The sequence below is a fragment of the Protopterus annectens genome, chromosome 6.part0 (assembly GCF_019279795.1).
Source record: "Protopterus annectens isolate FY-2018-M chromosome 6.part0, PAN1.0, whole genome shotgun sequence".
Classification (NCBI taxonomy): Eukaryota; Metazoa; Chordata; order Ceratodontiformes; family Protopteridae; genus Protopterus; species Protopterus annectens.
In genome coordinates this window covers 1,524,614,544-1,524,630,889 of record NC_056737.1, presented here as the reverse complement: position 1 = coordinate 1,524,630,889, position 16,346 = coordinate 1,524,614,544, and positions in this window count along the sequence as shown.

Genomic DNA, 16,346 nt, shown 5'->3' with positions numbered 1-16,346 from the left:
CTAATGACACTAGACTGGGAGGAGTGTCACAGATCAAATATACAGTATGGGTGGGCAACTGCAAAGCCACCAAGTATAACAACACCACAACACTAAGGAGGGTGGATGGGAAACTATTACAGCTCCTTGCTGTAGCCACTAAATGAACCATTACAGCTCCTAGCTGTAGCCACTAAATGAAAGTTTTAAACAGATCAAGGAGCAAGCAGACTCTAGAGAATGTTTTTAACTGCAAACAGATTAAACTAGAACAGAGCATCCTCAAAAAATCAAAAAATGCACAGAAAAGCTCGGATAGAGCACTCACAAACAGAAAATACAACTTTCAGTATGAAAAAGCAGTTTACAGTTAAATAATTCAATAAACATGCAATTAATTGAAAGTTTTAAACAGATCAAGGAGCAAGCAGACTCTAGAGAATATTTTTAACTGCAAACGGACTAAACTAGAACACAGAATCCTCAAAAAATCAAAAAATGCACAGAAAAGCTCGGATAGAGCAGTCACAAACAGAAAATACAACTCTCAGTATGAAAAAGCAGTTTACAGTTAAGTAATTCAGTAAACATGCAATTACAGTAATGAAACATTATCTAGCAATGAAAAATACAGTTAAAACAGTATAAAACAGTACATAAATGCAGTACAAGGAAACACATGATAATTGCAGCAATAAATTATAAGATGAAAGACTTTAAGGCAGGCCGTGCTATGGGACTGACTCATGCTGTCACATGAGCTGAAAACTACATCTAAAGGGAAAAAAAGAGTTAAATAGAAATATCAATAAATATGCATTGCAAGAAACAGAGTGTCGACTTTAGATGCACAGAGAATAAATGGCTGTAAGAAAACTGTTAACTGTATATAGTAATTTGCTACAACAGAAATGACTTCATAATAACATCTAATCGAAAATATAATTACCAGAAATATCAAGTGCTAATTTTAATGATTCAAAACAGCTGAATCTCAGTCAACTGTTAAAAATAGAAGCAATGCATGATAATATATTGTGGAATTGATTTAAGTGAAATATGTAATTTAATACTAAATAAATGGAAGCAAAATTTTCTAAAACTAATTTGCAAGTTTTTCTTTACATAAGCTAGTTAGTCCTCAGTTTTTGCCGTTTATAATTTTCACCAATAAGCTCAATGCCTGCAAAAACAACTGTCTTTCAGCGTACTTCAGCCACTGTATTATATAGTAAATTATGTATTTATTTATTTATTTAAATTTGTTGACCGGGAGTGTCCGACTGGACGTAGGTCCAATTTCAGCGGAGGCCCGGGGAGAAAAGCTCCACAGTAAAATAAACAGACAGTAGTTACATTAGATTACATAGCGATTAACAATTTAACATAGCAATTTCTTACAACATATTTACAGATGAAGAACAAAGTACATCAGTAGACAACTAGAATCTTTATCTGTGAAGTACATAACAGACATTAACAAATGTTACAATGAGAAGTTCCTGCTGTATAATAAGTACTAGGCTTATGAGCATCTGAGCTTGCTATAATCAAGGTAGTTAGTGGAGTGGAAAGAAAGGTAGTGGTTGGATGGGGTGGATGATATTAGAGTGGGAGTTGCAAGGGCATAGTCAACATGTTTTTAGGTGCGCTTTTAGTAAAGTTTTGAAGTGGGTGCATGATGGTACGGAGGTAATTGTGGGTGGGAGTGAGTTCCATAATTTGGCTATGGCACAAGAGAATAGTGATTCACCAGCAGAGTTATTGGCTTTAGTGATCTGCAAGTGATTTTTGTTGCTGGATCTTAGTGGTCTGGTGGTGCGATAGGGTTGGAGTAGATTCTGGAGGGATGGGACATTTAGTGGATGGTTTACTAGTTTGTGGGTGAGTGAGAGTTGATACCACTGAAAGAGGTGAGGGAGTTTAAGCCAGCCCAGTTCAGCAAGTGAGAGACAGTGGTGACTATGGTAGGATGCCCGTGTGGGGAATTTGGCCATTTTGTTGTAGCAGGTCTCTAGCTTGTTTAGATCACATTGCCTTAGGTTGGTATATATTGGATAGGCATAAAGTAGGGTGGAGAAAAGGTGGGAATTTGCTATTGAAATCTTTGCTGCTTTGGTGACAAATTGCTTATTTCTGTATAATGCTCCTAGTTTTTTGTGGACTTTTTTTATGGTCATGGATATGTGAATGTCAAATTTTAGTTTATTGTCTATTTCCACTCCTAGCAATTTGGTGTGTTCATTTGGATATATAGTGTTGTCTTTTGCTGTGATGTTAAAGTGAGAGTTGTTTTTAGTATGTTTGGTGGGTTGGAAGATGAGTGGTTTAGTTTTGTTTGGGTTGAGTATTAATTGGGCATCGGATAACCATGTTTCAATAGAGGAAAAGGCTTCCTGTGTGACTTTTTGCAGTTTGGGTAGGGACTGGGCTGAGCAGATGATGGTCGAGTCATCTGCGTATTGTATGAGTGTGCCATGTCTGGTGGCAGAGGCTAGATTATTGGTGTAAACAGAGAAGAGTAGGGGTCCAAGGATGGAAGAAACTAACTTCTCCCTAATGCATGCAGCACAACTTGTCTGTCTTCACTAGTACCACATACTATGAAGCCTTCTTCCTGTATCAACAATGGACTTTCCTGCAAATAAGAGGGAGGGGAGGAGAAAGGGTTGTACCCTTCCACAGAAGATGCCACATCCCTTATTTTCTTTTATATTAAAGTCCATAGCAAAAGACTACTATGTGCTTTATGCTTGGAGTATTTTAAAGTCTGCAGTAAAGTGTTTATGTAGTGCTACCTTTCTCCTGACATATTTAAGGCTATTATATAATTGATTTATGTCCTGCTGTTGAGCTAAAGGCTCCTTTTTGAGCTATGATATCCTTTGCTTGATTTTTAAATGTTAACATTACTCAAGGTTTATTGCCTTGGGTCCATTCCTTCATTGCTGTCTGGGGTAGTGCTGTGCATTTTCTAACAGCAAATAATTTAGTTTAACTTTGAGCTTTTTATACTGTGCAGTTTAATTTTTGTCTTTGAATTTACACTTGTTTTCTTAACAAATCATTAAGGTTTCTTCTACTTGTGCTTCTCTCTTTTTATTTCTCTCTCTCTCTGATATTCCTAACTTCCATATGATCCATGCTTTCTCTACTTATTACATTTTTTTAAAATATGTTACTGAACTTTAAGTTGAGATTACAATATTGGTTCAGTGTTTTATACAGGAATATTTACATTCTAGATGGCTTAGTGGTTAAGGTCTTTGGTTCCCATGCACATGGTATAAGATTTGATCCTGAACTCTGACCAATGCCTGTTTGGAGTTTGCATGTTCTCCCTGTGTCTCCATGGGGTTTCTCCCATGTCCAAAAATCATGCTGAGTGATTCCATCTCAAAGGATCTATGGGGAGCAGAACCAACTCTATGTGGTGCCCTATAGGGGGAAGGGTTGTACAGACCAACTGCTTTGGGAATCTACTGTGGTGCGCAGAATCCTCAAGATAGGAAAACACGGATCATAGACTGTGGGTCATGGCAGGGCTAGCCACTGTGGCTCTAGGTGATTTGGTCATGCTGATTAATGTTGCCTAAAATGGACATGAGTAGTTACCGGTGGTCTGGGGACCTGGCCCACTCTGACCCACACCAGGGACCCTTGCTAATGGTGTGAGGGGTATATATTTCCCTATTGAACAGTATGTGCCTGCCATAAAGCTGGGTCAATAAGCTGGCCGGTGTCTAGTTGCCCAGCCTGGTTACCTGTGATTGCTTTGTTGAGCGAAAGCTGCATATAAAACCAACCAGTCGGCAGGTACTAACACTAGGGATGACTTGAATACAGGTCTCAAGAAATCCAGTTCTTTCAACCCGCCCTTGAATAATGTGCAAGTATTGTATGAAAAACTTTGTGAAAGGGAAATTTGAAAACTTTGTTTAAGGCTCCAAAACTCTAATGTAAATGATAAAGTTAACCTTTCAGAGATTGAAGCAAAACTTTTTAATGATCTTTATAACAACAAAACAATCAGAATAATGAAACCTGATAAGGAAGGGGGCATTGTCATGGATGTCAAGGATTATAACAATAAGATGTTCAAGCTCCTTTTTACTAACAGGTACACACAGGTATCAAAAAATTAACTTAATATTGCTTATCCTAAAATTGATGGTTGTTTATATGACATGGTCATGTAGGGACAAATTGACAAGAGTGCTTATGAATACCTATCCAATGAACACCCGGTGGTGGCAGATATATTCAATATACCGAAAATTCATAAAGACATCCGAAACCTACCACTGAGACAGATTGTTGATGCAGGCAGGAGCAAAACTTTTTACATAACTAAATATGTAGATAATTTACTTCAGCCATCCACCAGCTGCATTACCCGTATCTGTAAAGATTCATGAGATTTTTTATCCAGATTATCAAATTTACAATTTGTACTGGATTGTATGCTTGTCACAATAGATGTACAAGATCTTTCACTGCATTTGGTCTGTTTTTGTTGTTAATAAATTGGATTTGTGGTTTGGATTTTGGTTTGTGTGGTTCCTGGGCTTCTACCTTCACTACTTGTGGTTCTTGTTTTTTTTTTCTTTTGGACTTGTTTATGGCTTCTGGTAGAGGTTCTGGGTCTCCCACCAATGACCTGGTCTCACAAATTTGAGTTGGAATAGGCAATTTGGCCTGTCTTCTGGAGAAAATCAACCGACAACTTCATGGCAGCAGTGGTTCCCCTGAAGGTATTTCTTCGCAGTTAACTCAGTGCTCTGGGGCTCTTTCTGTCTGGTCTAACTAGCTTGGAGCAGGAGGGAACATAAGGGAACCATCCAACTGACAATTTATTGATTTTGATATACAGAAAAGTGATATTTTTGATTTTTCTTCTACACATCAATATTTAATAATGTGGACCATAACCATGAAATTATTGGGCAGCATACCTTCATAGAGCATCTTAAGTTAATTGAAGAAAAATGGCTAGCCTTTAAGAAAGTTCAACTGGCAATGCGTATTTACATGAGAATTTAAACAGGGGTCTTATTGTCAAGGACGTCTGTGGCGTTACCCTAATGGGGTGGATCTGAATTCTGATTTTCACAAAGCCCTTCTAAATATTTTTAATAAGGCAGTCATGGACATCATTCACCTCATAATACATGAAAATGAGGTGAAGTTGGATAAACTTTCTCGTGATCTTGACATCATTAATGGTAGTCTTACATCTTATGCCTTATTTGAGCATTATTCCACAAATTATAACAATTTATTCAAGGAAATAGATGACATCTGTTATGCCATTCAGAATAGGAAAAACATAAAACTACATAGGGTTTCTGAAGCATTTGCAAAAGGAACACTATATTCCCGCCCCCTAGTGTCTCAGTACCAAACCAGCCAGTCATGACAGTGTATTTGGATGACGGACAGGGCAATATTATAAATTCAGCTGAGGATGACATTGTGGTTCAACAGGAAGTAGTTTCAGACATAGACCAGTTTCTAAGTCATTCTCAAAGACTGAAACATAAATAAGGAAGGCACAACGGAGATTTACAGCAGGAATTCAATTCTGGGGATAGAAATTCCAACTTTTCACATTTAGGAGCTCACCCAAAAACTGCTGGGACTTACTATAGACATAAAAATAAAAATAACAAAAAGAATCTGTGGTCAAAAGACTTCAAAGGGAAGAAAGATATCAGGAAGAGGAGCATTTATCAAAGCAGGTAAGTAAACCAGGATGTGTAGAACAGATTTATTGCCTCAGTGACATTGACTTTCATTCCATCATGGGTTTTTTTTTTTCACTAAATATTTTTTTTTATTATTTCAGATAAGATCTCTTAAGAAAAATTACATGAAATAAAGATAAATAACATATTTATAATGCTAAAATATTACTAACTTCAAACCATTATATAACTATTTACATTGGTGTCTATTCAAATAACATTGACATTTTATATTATAGTATAATTAGAAACATAAGATGATATATCTTCATCTCTTTTTCAGTATTTCCATTCCTACTTTTCAATCCAGGGTAATAGTAAGTAGTTTAGATCTTAATTATTATTCACTTAATGTATTTCCATGTATGTGCACTGTTGATTCTTAAATTCTAAATTCATTGAGCGTGGGAGAGAAGTGTATAGTTATGATTTTACGTGAGATTGCCAATAGTGACCATAGGATTTTAGTGTCTTTTTTTGGTACACAGTTTGGAATAGGAGAGTTGAATAAAATTAAAGACTTTGTTAATTGTAAATTATCATTATAAACAGTCTGAAAAAATAGTTAATAGACTTCCAATACATATTAAGACATACACATTCATAAAAAAACATGATGTCAATCTGTTTTTAACTTGATATGGCATCTCCAACGTTAATCTTCAATAGAATATATTTTGGTTAGCCTATGTGGTGTATAGAAACTTCTATGTAGATATCTCCAAGTGAATAATTGCCAATATTTTGCTAATGTAGAACATTTGGAAGATTTTAAAATATTACTTTTTTCTTCTTCAATTGGAGGATGATTGTTTATTAAAGTATAATAATCACATTATGATTTTTCATGATAGTTTTTTTCTTCTTCAATTGGAGGATGATTGTTTATTAAAGTATAATAATCACAGTATGATTTTTCATGATAGTTTTTTTGTTTTTTTAACAATTTTATAGATATTAGACAAATAACCTGTACCCTGATAAGGCTGTTTTGTTATAAGAATAAGGTATTCAATGAGTTTTGGAGCTTCATGTCCAACTGAAGGTTGCATTTGATCTATTTTATTTATAAGAAAATGCCTTAGATTTTGTAAAAACAACCAGTTGTCTTTATTTATATTATAGTTATAAATTATCTGTTCATTTGTTAGTATTTTCCATTTCTCTATAAGTTGATGCCAAAAGAGTAATGATTCTTTTTTAAGTATATTTATTTTAGATATTTGGGATGTATCTAGAATATTTGGTGTAAAAGCTATAGGGAAAATAAGAAAAATCCAAGAATTAATATTTGGTATTTTGTTTATATATGTTTTGAACACTAAAAGTGTAGAGCTTATATAGTTTGATGGCAATTTATTGACATTATTCCTTTTCCCTAAAAAATAATTTTTTAACATCCATATAAGGGTGATTATATTACTGTTAAGTTACCCTGTATATGATTGTAATTAACTTCTATGTAAATCTGCTCATGGACTTGTTTCCATATAGGTGTGTATGAATTATTTAACCATAGTGTTATATTTTTATTAATAGATGAGGTAATATATAAATCAATATCCGGTAAATTAATTCCACCATCTTCCCAATTTGGTAAATGTTTATTTAAGGCTATACGGGGTTTATTTGGAAACCACAGAAAATTTAAAATTAGTTTATTGTATCTTTGAATAATATATTTGGGAGGTGGCAATGAAACATTTTGTATTAAGCATAATATTTTGGGAAATATGATTACTTTAATAAGATATAATCTGTCTGCTGTTGAAAAGATGTATTTATTTCAGTAACCAATTGTTTGTTCTATTTTATCTAGTATTTTATTATAGCTAAATATTAAAGAATCTGTTAATTCATTGAGTAGATTTATTCCCAGATATAATAGTTTATTTTCTGTTACTATATATTTTGAAAATCTTTTGTTTGTATTCTTTTTTTTACAGTTACAGGACATAATTTTTGTTTTATTTTCATTAAATGATAAACCTGAAATATTTTAAAATGTATTCATGGAGTTAAATAGAGCATTTAAAGACTCATTGACATCTGAGAGAGTTAATAGTATGTCATCAGCAAAGAGTTGGATTTTAAGGTTTAACATTTTATTTATACAAATGCCCTTTATGTTATTGTTTGATCTGACTTGATTTGCAAAGGGTTCTATGAGTAATGCAAATAACAATGGTGATAAAGGGAAACCCTGTTTAGTTCCCTTTTTGATTGTTATAGGGCCTGATCTATGTGATCCTAGTTTAACATATGCAGTAGATTTTTCATATAGTATTTGGATAAGGTTATTAAAATTAGAAGGAAAGTTATATTCTTTTAAAACTAGTAAAAGAAAGTTCCAGTTAACTGAATCAAAAGCTGTATTAATATGTAATGAGATTACATTTAAATCTAGAACTCTATGTTTGTTATAGTCTGTTAATGTTAGTATTCTTTTAATATTATCTGAAGTATGTCTTCCTTTAATAAAGCCTGTTTGATCTTTGTGAATTAAGAAAGGAAAAAAGTGTTTAATCCTATCTGCGTATATAGCCATAAACATCTTATAGTCTATATTGAGTAATGATATTGGCCTATATGAGGTACACTGCCTCTCGTCTTTATCTGGTTTGATAATTGGAGATATCAATGAATATTTCCAAGAGGGTGGAATGTTCAGATCTTTTTTTGGCTATATCATATACTTTTAATAGTAAAGAAATGGCTTGATTGGGTATTCATTTATACATTTCTGGTAGCATATTATCTGGGCCAGGTGCTTTATTTGTCTTGAGATTTTTAATTTGTGATTTTAACTCTGTCATATTGATTGGTTTGTTTATAATATCTATTTGTTCTTGTGTCAATTTAATATGAATATTATTTTGTAAGTATTTTGTTATATCCTTAGTAGGTGTATCTTGAGTATTTATGGAATTGTCAATGTTAAATTGAAGTCTGAATGCTTCTAAGATATCATTTAGATCCGTAACTCTTTTGTTAGTATTAGGAATAAATATTTATTTTATTTGTTTAGATTTTTTTTTTTGTTTTATTAGTTAAGTGTCTCAGGTGTGCTGAATTAGTGGAGTATGAATTTATTTTTATTTTTTCTAAATTAATCATAATCTTATGATGTAACATTTCTGCATATTTCTAATTGATTTGTGTAAGTTTTTGAACTTGAGTAATATTTCCCTTTTGTATCTCCAGTTTCAATTCATCTGCTTTGTTTTGTAAATCTAGCATATCTTTATTCCATAACTTCCTTTTATTTATGTACCAGGATAATGTTTTCCCATATGTAACTGCTTTTAATGAATCCCAGACATATATTTCTGAAATATCCTCTTTGTAGTTTATTTCTAGAAAATTTTTGATTGTTTCTTCATAAAATTCTTTGAATTCTGTCATTTTTGTGATATAAGAAGGTATCCTAGTAATGGGATTTGAATAAAAAGGTGTAAGTTCTATTTCAAAGACTATGGCATTATGATCAGATAATGGACAATTTATAATTTTGACTTTGTCAATTTTTGTTATTAGGTCATTGGCAACATATATTCTATCAATTCTAGAGTTAGTTTTATATCTATGAGAATAAAATGTGAAGATTAGTGAGTTTGGTTATACAAATTCATTTATTTCTTTTAAATATGATGCATCTATAAATTTTGGCAGTGCTTTACAGATAGGTTGTTTTCTTCTTTTAGATTTAGAATCTGTATCTTTTTCATTCATTATGCATTTAAAATCTCCTGCCAATATGAAGCTACCCTTAGTTAAATGAATTAACTCTTCAAAGTGCTGTTTGACTGTTCTTAATCCTAGTCCTTGGATCCAATATAGATTTACTAACAATTTAGTTCTATTGATGCTAAACAAAACATACCTGATGCATCTCGATGAGTAGTAATTATTTTAGGTGTTATAGCTGAGTTACGAAGTAGTATAGCTACTCCTCTTTTTTTTGTTTTGTATTGAGAGTTTATTAGTACTATGTAATTATTAATATTTAAGTTGTTTATATCTCTGTCTAATAAATGTGTCTCTTGTAAAAAGACTATTTGTGGTTTATGCAAATTTATGTACTTGAATAGTCTTCTCCTTTTATTACTATTATTTAGACCATTAATATTTATGGATAGACATTTCATTTCCTAGTTTTGAGTTTGTTTTATATGTAAGTTTATGTAAATATTGTTTACTCTTAGTTTCATCTTGGATGTAGAATTCAAAAATATTTTTCTTGTGTGGTTTTTATATGTTTCAAAGTGACACCAAAGTGATAAAATAAAAAAACACAGAACTTCCAAACTTGTAATTCTTAACCTTAAAATCCATTCCCTATCACTATGAGGTAATATACCTCCTTGTTTGGTTAGTGAAACTAACCAAACAATCTTTCTACCCTCTCTAATAATATTTGGATCAGTTACTCTTATCCTCTTAGTTTTTAAATAAAGATAATTGAATAATATATTAAGATAATCTAATCAGCTAAAATATATAAATTTGCTTTTACTATTTATCTTATTGTAATTCAATAATACATATTTCCAATCAGATTTCAGAAAGGAACAAACATTTAGACTAAGATAATATCATTTCAAAATAGTTTAGAGTATTAATAAACATTTACTCATGTTAAAATCTATAATTGTATACTGTAGACATCTGTTGAAAACTATTTACTGACATTACTTTACAATACAATACCATTGCTGTGTAAGTGCTTTTAGACTACTCAAGTCCAGAAACCAATTATTAGAGTACTATTTGCAAAGTCACATTTGAATAAAAACATAAATAGTTCAGAAACCACATCATATTTCATGTTTAAGATAAACTGAAATGCAATAGAATGCACAAATATATTAATATTTCTTTAATGGATATTAAATATGTTTTGTCTAATTCCATTTTCTAACTTTTCAAAAACATTTCCCATGGGCGGAGGCAACAAAATCAAAATTTAGGCATCTCTGTTATCTAAGAGACTGCTTATAATGTTGTTATTTGATTGAGTGTTTTGTTGTTAACACTTTCATCAATTTTCATAGCGACTTTGTATAACCAAAAGACACAGTACAAAGGTAAAACTACTTTTCATTTGACCACATTTTCCAAAACAAACATATATTATTTCTTACAGCTTAGACTGACATTTAATCAGTGAGTTTATCTGCTGAAAATAAGTGTTGGAAATACAAATTTGGCTTACTTAACATCAATAATTTAATCTTATAATTGAATAAATTTTTTTGAATTAAACATCTGCAGTTTCTCATTATAGCTGCACCACTGAGGTTGTACTTATGCTTAGAAAATGGCCACTATTTGATCTATTTGTGTTTGGTGATATTGTGTTCTTGTGTACTGTGTCTCAGTGTGTGTGTGTGTGTGTGTGTGTGTGTGTGTGTGTGTGTGTGTGTGTGTGTGTATGTATATGTTTATATATTTTTTCTTTTATTGCTAAAAAGACCCTTTTGTGTAATGTAGTGATGTTTGTTGTGCTGGCAATTCTACCATTTCTTTACATATAACTTTATTAAATGTATATTAATACGGACATTGGAAATAATGAAAGATAAAAGATAAAAACTTGCATATTCCAAGCAAAAATAATAACAATCATAAAATATCAATTACTGTATTGATGTAACTTTATAATCTTTATCTATTTTCTATATTATATTCCTTTGTTAACCAGGTAAAGCCTCTAGGTATATAACTGATTTCAGGGTGACCCAGGAGGATGTCTGATTAAATGGTTTGTTTTGAGTCGCACAGTAGGCAACTACAGGCTGAGGGAATAAAACTCTGTATGACAGGATGAAATTCATTAGCACCTCATAGATTAATCTTCTGCACTAGACTGCCAAGCTGGATGTTTGTTCTTCTATTTCTGATTATATTTAGAGAAAGACTGTTTTAACTTGTTTTAACTATTTTATAGTTGTACTTCTATTATCCATTTGTTTTTTTTTCCCTTCTTTCTTCCCTTTTTTTGTTTGATTTCCTTTTGTTACATGCCATTTCATTCTTGTCTTAAATGTGAGAAAATTATTTATATTGAAGTGTTAAGGGAAAAAAGATGCTCTTTATCTTCAACATAACATTTTTTCTTTTCTTTTATTTAAATTGTTTTACCTCAGAGCTACAGGTAATTGCCTAGCATACCTCTCAACTGTACAGACTTTCGCAGAAAGTCCAGATCCTTGCCTCATTATCCTGGTCCTCCTTTCACAAAACTGTGGTTCTCTGGCAAACCAATGTTAAGTCATTGAAGAATGATGCCAGAAAATAATGACAGACATCCGAGTTTCTGACTTCATACCCCCCAGAAAAGCCATGTCAATGCAAAGTTTTATTCCACTATTTTCTAAATAACATTAAATTTCTGATAAAAAAGTCCTCAGTATCCTGGATGATATCTAGGACTTGCAGGTCATTAAAGATTGCTGTCAGAAATGATGTTCACATACTCTATCCTAACCAGTGTGATGAAGACACATTATTTTGTATTCCAGCCTTCTTATATAAAGCATGTGTAAAATTAAATCTGCATACATTTAGATGAACTACAAGTATTAATTGCATTTTATTAAGAAATTTGGGTTCTTGTATCTTTAAAAGTGAACGGGGCTTATTTCCTGAATAGACGTCAATTAGATAGGGTCAGAGGATGACGTAAATAAGTAAATGCGACAAGCAATAAGGAACTCGAGTGTCTAGAGATATTCATGGCTGTTTAATTGTCTCAAGAGCTAAGTGGGAAAAGGTATGTGTTTTTCTCTCTCTCTTTTTTTTTTTCCTTTTCCCTGTTATGCTTCGTGAGAAAATCATATCACGCGAGCACTCTAGTCTGCCAAGTAGAGACTACCACCAACAAAGCCTGCATTTTAAACATAACATGCCGTATCTCTCTACGAGAGAAAAGGCAACAGAACGCCCAAGCCATTTAAATGCATCTCTCAACTCCGGACATCCGGAGCCATAACACAGCTGACTCATAGCCGCAAAATATCAGTGATAACATACTTCTGTACTGTATTACATTAACACGAGCATATGGGTCAAAGACAGAACACCTGTTAAGGCTATCTAAAATAGTCTCATGAAATGTTTAAACTGAAATACTTCATTTCAAAACAGCACATTTCCATTCAGCATTACTATTTACCCAATCAGGGACATTTTTAACTCATAAAAAGCAATGTTGCCAGGGATGAAACTAATAACAAAATATATAGCAGCTGTTATTATGTCTCTTAAGCAATTTAACCATATACTGGTTAAAGTATTATAAGCTCATAGCCGCAAAATATCAGTGACAACATACTCCTGCACTGTACCACATCAACATGGGCATATGGGTCAAAGACAGAACACCTTTTAAGGCTATCCAAAATAGTCTTATGAAATGTCTAAACTGAAATACTTCATTTCAAAACCAAAAACAGCACATTCCCGTTCAGCATTACCACTCACCCAATCAGGGTCATTCCCAACTCACAAAAAGCAATGTTGTCAGGGATGTGACTAATAACAAAACATATAGCAGCTATTATTATACCTGTTAAGCAATGTAACCATATACTGGTTAAAGTATTATAAACTAATGAAGACTTTATAAAAAAAAGAACAAAGTAAAAAAAAAAAAATATATATATATATATATATATATATATATATATATATATATATATATATATATATATACTTGAGAACATACTTGAGAACATTTTTATGCGTTGATTATTCTGATTAGAAATATAAAATTAATGAATAATAAAGTAATGTTTAAATTGTGCTTAATATATTAATGTGATTTGAGATAAAAGCATTTAAATTAATGTTAACTTTGAGAATTAAAGTATAATTGAAAACAGTACCTGTTTCAGATTGACTTGAAGACAGAAAGAACTTTTCTTTTGTTGTTAGTATTGTTATTTAAACTTTTACAGAATATACCATTTGTTAGATTATTTGTCCTTTAGTTTTTTTTTTTGCTCAACAGTTTTCCAGTTATTTACTTCAGCATTTCTCTTTGTTGAACTAATTGACCAGTCCATAGATTCTTCATGTGTTAGGATGTTATTGTTGGTAAGGTATTTTATTGCTGAATCTACTGTTTCGAAGACTTTTATTCCATTTGGTAGAAAAACTCTCAGTCTTGCTGGGAATAAAAGATGGGTTTTCAATTGCTTCTTCTTCAAGGTTTTTATTATTGGTAGAAATTATTTTCTTTTTGATACCACCTTTGTAGAATAATCATTGCCAAATCTTATTAATGAATCATTGTATTTGATGGGATAATTTGCCCAAGCATTTCTTAATATAAGATCTTTATCTTGTGTAGAAAAAAGTCTTACAATTATGGATCTCGGCTTGTTTTTACTTGGAGAAGAAGTGTTTCCAGAAGCTGCTAGTGATCTGTGCACACGTTCTATACCAAATGAAAGAGCTTCGGGTATTTTTGTTACATCTGGTATCCAAGTGGTAAGAAAGTTTATCATATTGTCCCCTTCAGATTTTTCTGGTAGACCATATATTCTGATATTATTTCTTCTTGTTCGATTTTCCATATCATCAAGCTTTTCTAGTAAATATGTATTCTGTTGAAGTAAGAATTCAGTTTGTTATTCTTCTATTTGGACTCTAGTGTTAATGTCATTCAATGACTGTTCAATAAGTGATATCTGTCCTTTCTGCTGAGTAAACATTTCTTGAAGCTATTCTAGTTGTTGTGAGCACTTTCCTTTAAAAGTATCTATTGTATTGTCCATCTTGTCAATTTTTATTGTAAGTTTGTGTATATTTGTAATGAGAGATTGCAGGTCTTTTTTGAGAGAAGAGTCTTGTGCTGAATTCCTTAGATGGCTCATGGTGTGAAGCTGATATTGGTGCTGATTTTCCAGTAATTAATTTGACAGGAATTATTCAAGTTCTGACAATGAAAGTTTTTTTGTAAATGCTCGAAGTTATTAGAAATAAGTTAGTAATAAATATTTCTTCAAATTAAATGTTATTTTGTGAAATTTCTGTCAGGAATTGAATTGAGGTAAGAGAGCTCAAATGAAGAGCAGCTATCAGTTCAGCATCCTAGCCACACACACACCCCACCATGGGTTTTTTTGATGAACAAACCTCTGTAAATCATTATGTGTTTTCTACTGGCAAAACCACCAGTAACAATGATTCAGTGTATAATGGTAATACATGCAGCCAAGAAATTCCTGGTGGTGGGAATAACTGTGATATGAAGCATATCGATTGTCCTATTTTGAATGAGACATCCCCAAGTCTTATGTTTGGTAATAATACTGCTGATTACACTGAAATTTGCCTTATAGAAAATGCTAATGACAATAATGTAAATAAGCGAGAATGTTTGTTTAGTACCAAAAAGGATGGGGATGATTTTTTGAATGATGACTCTGTCAAAGATTTTTTTATTCAGCAGATATTAATAGGTTCATAGGTGGGTACTAGGCTATCGGTCCAAGGGCCTAAGTAAGCCTATCCAACAAGGTTCCCTGGCTTACACCACCCAAGAAAGTTAATTTCCTGTGCCCCTATCGAGCAGAGCCACAGAAGTGATCCCCGGGGTGTATTTCCAATTTCCCATCCACACATCAAGATTTCTCTTGAAGAGTGTTAATGAGGAACTTTTCTTGACATAGATGGGTAGCTTGTTCTAGAGTATAAGAAGTCTTTGGGACAGGAATCTATCCCTCCAGCATGTCCTGTTTATTGTGGTGACAAGGTTTAGGTCCCTAGCGCATGTAGCTCGGAGGGACTGGGATATCTTTAGATGTAGCATGTCCAACAGCTCTGGGTTTAACATAGCTTTATATGTTAGGCAGAGATCTCCTTGGAGTAGGCAATATGCTACGGAGTAAAGCTAGAGTTTTTTGAGATGTCAGTGTAGGGCATCTGTTTGAGGCCAGTAATCCTCTTTGTGAGGTAATTTTGTGGCCTTTCCAGCTGTTGCAGATGTCTTGTGAGGTACATTCCAAAAGGGGTGTTGTACTCTATAATAAGTCTAATGAGTGCCGAGTAGAGAGGAACAATGACCTCTTTTTTTCTGGATGAGAACCCTTTTGTAATGAGGTGTGCCACATAGAAGGATTTCCTGACTACTGTGATGATGTGATTATCAAAGGAGAGACTACTGTCCACCTGGGTCCCAGGGTCTCATCACACATTCGGAATTAAGTAGACTGCCATTTATGTGGTAGTTCATTGGTACAGAGTTTTTACCGAAGGGAATGACAATGCACTTTTTGGCATTGAGCTTGAAGCCATGCCTCTGACACCAGGCATCTGTCTCAGTGAAGCCCTTCTGTAGGATGTTCGCATCATTTGGGGACTCGACTATGGCCCTAGTTTGCAGTCATCTGTGAACTTTGTTAGCCAGAGGCCTTCTGTGTTAGCCTGTACTTCAGAGAAGTAGATACCAAACAAGAGAGGTCCCAGGACTGAACCCTGTGGTACTCCACTTGTCACTGGTTTGAAGTCAGATTTGGAGTCTGCAACTTTTACAGTGTGGGTTCTGTCAGTGAGCCAGTTGGCAACCCAACTTGTGACATAGGGATTCATACCTAGTTTAGTGAGTTTAGT